Consider the following 5488-nt stretch of genomic DNA (forward strand, 5'->3'; position numbering starts at 1 on the left):
AGAAACTTATGTTATCAATTTATTTAGAATAATTTTGTACAAAGTTTGATACAAAATAATTTTGTTGTGTCTGGGGAGAGTCATTCTCTTTTAGTGCCTTATTATTTAACACACTCACCGGTAAAATTTCGTTTTGCTTTAATAGTAATTATCAATTTCTGAATAAAGTTCCTTTTTATCTAATTTAAATATCTTGATTATTTAATTTGAAAACAATCAGGTTTGTTCACTTCTATCACAAAAGAATCCAATAAAAAGTGGAAAATACTTATGAATCTTCCTTTCCAATTCCACAAAAGTCTGCTCGGTAGAGCTTCCTGTCACATCTTATAATGTACATAAAGGTCTCATGTGTTTTACTTATTTAATCTTGGTCTCTGCTGTAAGAACTTGAAATCTAATTTCAAATTAAAATAACAGTGGAGTAATATGAAGGTAAATATTGTAAGGAAGAATTGTACTCTTCCTTTATCTGAAGTTATTTAAAAAGAGGGAGACACATACAATTAAAACAACAAATGTTGTGTCATTATTTTATTATCTCAGACTTTTTCAGCACAGCTATTGTTTAATTATAATTTTTTTGATTTATTTTCATATGTATAATAGTGAAGTTTTATTTTACTGACGAAAATTTCAGTAATTAGTAAATAACGAAGGTCATAAAGTAAGAATATAAAATTAGAATATTGTATATTGCACTCAAAACCCCCTGAATTTTTATTCAACCACCACCACTTTGGAGAGGCCTGTCTTAAACCACAACAGGACAAAGTGAGATATATCCTTAGATACATCATGTATTATATAGAAATACTATCTCTATAGGATATATAAAGGGAAAAGGCATCAATATATATATATACCAGGCATTCTACTCTCAGATAAACATGAAGGTAGATAGCTATCAATATAGCAGAAGATATTAAAGCTGTCTATTAACAATGGGGTTGCTTAGGGGGGGGTTAGATATACAACAACAGCAACAACATAAATGAACATTTCAAAGTTTGTCTTTATTTTAATGTGAATTTTTAACAAAGGAGCCAAACCAGTGAAGGGATCACTATGTGGCTGATATACCTGCTAGAATTAGCAGCTAAATTCACACGATATCACTGTACAGAAGGGCATATTGGACAATGTGGTTGTGGGTTCTCTTTGGAAATAGGCATGATGGTCCTGACTGGAATGCGTTTGATCATAAGTCTCTGTTTGGTCAAGGTTAATCTGAGGCTAAACAACAACAGTTACACAGAAATTCACTTTGCGTCTAATGACAGACATTCCATCGCAGCGAAACATTCAGCTTCTTCAAGAGCTGCACGTAATGTTGCGTGTGTCCGTGTTTCTGGGTCGCATTTTTGAACCATTCGTAAAGAATCTGGTAGCCTTGTTTTACAGTGACATTAGACTCATCATCAATTTTCAGTTTAGTTGTATCAACTTCTAAAACAATAACTGCAAAAGACACAACAATAAGAAATGAATGCAACAACATTGACAATAACATAAAACGCTGTGTACTGTAGGTTGTTATGAATATAACAAACAAACTTTATCAATAGAGAAATAAAAAAAGAAATAGCTAAGAAACATGAAAAATATAAGACATTGTTTTCTATTGACAAAAATAACAAAGAGTTTGAATTAAACGAGATTTTTAAAGAAAATTAATTGAAAATTATACTTGAGAAAATATATGGTAAACGAGGGCAGGAAAACTTTTGTGAAGGCAAAAGTATATCAGAACCTCAAGAAAAACATTGACCTCCAACAGTGAAAGCATATGATCCATCCATTCCTCTGCTCAATATTCTTGAAAGGGCTGTGGGGAAAGAGTCCTCAGGCACCTCCTCCATAGGGTGCTATCAGAAGCATCCATCATTAGACATTCTGCTTGTATTCTATGATGTGAAGAACTAAGACTATGGATATCATCCAACCATTTCTTTCTTGGCCTCCCCTCGGTATCTGTTTCCATTGGTTTGACTTTGAGAACCTGTCCTGTAATTCATTGCTGCAACCCCTGATCACATGTCCGAGGTACCACAGATGTGGAGGAGACGTGGCTCAACCTGGAGAGACTCCCAGATCTCTGAACTGTAAATCCTATTGAGTAACATTACTCCAAAGACCCTTTAGAAGAACCCCATACATCTGTCATATTCTGTTAGATTTCAGAACTGGTATTCAAAGGGTCATGAAAGTACTGTCCCTCTGTGTCATCTACTACCTTGCAAAGTTCCCAAGAGGACACTGGAAATCGAATGATCAGTGATTGTCCAACAGTCGATAATTCTAAGTCAAACTCAATCCCATTTCAAACTTCTCCAATGAACTCCAGGTTCGATCAATTCTACAGAGCCTATTCAGTTATTATTATGTCAGTCTCAATGAGAGATGCCCCCTGCAGTTCGGCTTGACTTGTGAATGTTCATTTTCTGGTAAATTCCCTTAAAGGAATTCTCTGTTTTCGCCTGAGGAGAATGATAGGATTTCGCTGTGTCACCTTTATTAAATCTCTTTTATTGAAGCATTTACAGACATATGTCATGGGTAAAGTCATTGCAAATGGCAAAATAAATTGGAATTATCAGCTTCCAACACAATAACCCAATAAATAATCTGTTTGAAGAAAGATGCTTTGTTTTAGATGTTAACTTTGGTACTTGTCCTTCATTACAATAACCTAACAGTGAACCTAAAGAAAATGTGAAACAAATTCACTCACCTGTTTACCCTTAAACAATATATTTTAGTTCCCTCTTCCAAAAGATAATATTAAACGCCATTTGTGTTTTCTAGTTTATCCATTATGACCAACCATGCTAACCTCAGTGGATATTTTATGAAATATCAGGAATATCGTAAATAAAATTGTCATACAGGTAACCTATCAATTGGAAATGATGAATGTAACTTGTTCTCATTCATTCTGACAAATAAAATAGATGAGGTGAAAGTAAAATATATAGAAATCAAATATACTCACCTATTTGCCACCAATCACGTCCTAACCTCTTAGCCACTCTCAGAAGATCCCTCTCCTTCAGAACTGGACTCTCTGAAATAAATATTTCCAGCTTTTATAATTTATTGTAAAACTTATTTATCTCTATAAATATTCTGTAGTTTATTGTTGTGGGACATTGTTATCATCAGTGGTTGGCTGGTGACCACTAGGGTTTTGCTCAGTATTTTTATACTTTCCATTGTGGGACCAGGTAATAATAGTCAATATTTAGGCCCGCAACAAAATAGACTAACTTTCCGAAACCTTGTTTCTCTTTAACAGAGACATCCTACATAATCTAACAACGTTGCAATTATTTCATTCAATTATCATTTCATAGTTCTCTCTCTCCTTTCATATATCTGTACCAAATCTATGACATGTGACTGTCCTCTGAACTCTACACTTCACTAAGCACCATTCTCCTCATCTTCTGCTAAAGTCCAATATCATCCAATGTGGTCTCCAAAGATCTCGTCAGAATTGCATGACACACCACTTCAAGTAAAATAAACGTAATACCTGTTCTCTTTGCTGTTGGAAATCTTGAATTTTATCATCCCACATCCCAGTTCACCTGGTCATTATCTGGTGCAGGGAATATTTTAAGACTCCTTAATACAGGTGAGCAATGATCAGTTCTCCAAAGATGAAACAAAAAGTGATATCAGGTGTCCTAAAACAATGTACACTTGCACAAAACCCCATTCACTACATACAACTGGACATCTACACATTATTGCAGTGAAGACATCTGAAATGGTACAAAAGGACTGATACTCAAAAATATATAAGAAAGATGGGAATACAAAGTGCGAGCTCCAAATCTTTTATTTTCCAGAATGTTTGGCATATTTGTTTCTTTTAACCATCTTCGTTCTGTGACTTGATCTCAATGCCTTTACTCTTATTGCAAAATTAGGTAGTGTACCATCGTCGTAATAGTTTTTCAAGTTTCCCTTTAAACTTCATCAGGGTTTCTCCTGCTATTTTGACCTTCACTTGTTTCTGCTGACCTTTCACAAATGACGGGCTGCATTACTCATTTGCATTGAACCACATTCTTCACCAAGTTCCTCAGTCTACCCAGTTAATCCAGAACTATTTGCATATCCTTTTATTTGTTGTTACTATTGTTATGTAATCCATTAATGTCTTCTCGAGTGTTTTCCTTTGAGCCATTTCTTATCAATCTGCTGATTTAAGTAACATCTCCATAACAATCACAAACCAAATGACTGATTTTGTAGAAACTACAGCAATTCCCGCTTCAAAATGATACCAGTCTATCGAGGAAGTTTTCCTCAAGAACTGCATATTGAAATTGTTATAGCAGCTCCTCATCAGGTCCTTAATCTTTTCTCATATATAAAACAGGTCCACTGCTTCCATCAACAATTTGTTTGCTAGAGAACCATAAACCAGATCAAATCACACAACATTCAATCCCTTTTATTCTTCTTTCCGTCTTGTATCACATCCTAGATTTAAGACACATGTTCCACACAGCCAGGAATGCCAGAGGATTCCAGTCTTCGAGATACTTTTAGTCCCATATTCATTATTCTGTAGATTTACAGTTGATCTCTTTGTGAATACAACCTTATAAATCTCGCCATCAATATTCAAGGTTGAAATTAGTCTGAACTAATCAATCGGTATTTGATTGCTGGTTTCAATGGACATTTCAAACTGTCTATGAATGGGAATCATTGCTTTTGCTTTGGATCTCCTGCATATATCCATCCAGTTCATCTTTATTGTATTTTAGCTTTCTGTTCTCAGTATCTGCAAACAGAATTTCCTTGTAGAAGTTAAAGAGGAGCGTTTAATTTTGTTGACGACATGATCATTTTTTTTTCTAGGGCTTTTGGAGCAAAATTGTGCCCAAGGCCCTTTTTAAAGTGGTTGATGTTAGGAAGGCACATCACCATAGAAAAGCCGGAATGTGTTCCTCATCCAATCAAGGCGGACAGTATTTGTTAATAAGAACTGACATGGATAGGAATCATCCATCCAATCGATAGGAGCATAGACATCAGATGATAAATGATGAGGGTCATCAGTGTCTATCTTGGAGAGAGAGGGAGAGAGAGAACGGTTGTCTCAACATCAAACCTAATACTTTTACATGGATAAAGACAATGTTTAGGGGATGTAATGATAAATTTATTATCAGTGAAAAAAAAAGGCAGGGTGTTCACATACGGAACACATTTCATTGTAAATCTGTCACATTATGAGAGATATTTGCCTAAATAGCAACAACAGCAATAACCTATCAGTAAACTTAGTAACTACATATTTTAGTCCTCCGTTTCAAAATACAGTATTAATTCTATTGTCTTCTAAATTATCCATTTTCCGAACCATGCCAACCCCGTTGGATATTTTGTGAAATTCCATTGATATCAAAATGTCTAATAGAATTATTATACAGCTAAAATTTCAGATGTAAATTAGGAATGGATC

At 34.7% G+C, this 5488-nt stretch overlaps 1 long non-coding RNA gene across 1 annotated transcript; it reads right to left on the reverse strand.

Annotated features, from left to right (window-relative positions):
* Window positions 1–1367: 1367 nt before the first annotated feature.
* LOC115231322 lies at window positions 1368–4307 on the reverse strand. The gene is made up of 2 exons (XR_003883518.2): window positions 2996–4307; window positions 1368–1461 (listed from the first exon to the last, which is right to left on the reverse strand). It is a non-coding gene; the product is annotated as an uncharacterized LOC115231322 (long non-coding RNA).
* Window positions 4308–5488: the final 1181 nt, after the last annotated feature.

This window comes from Octopus sinensis, unplaced genomic scaffold (assembly GCF_006345805.1).
Source record: "Octopus sinensis unplaced genomic scaffold, ASM634580v1 Contig18233, whole genome shotgun sequence".
In the NCBI taxonomy this organism is placed as follows: domain Eukaryota; kingdom Metazoa; phylum Mollusca; class Cephalopoda; order Octopoda; family Octopodidae; genus Octopus; species Octopus sinensis.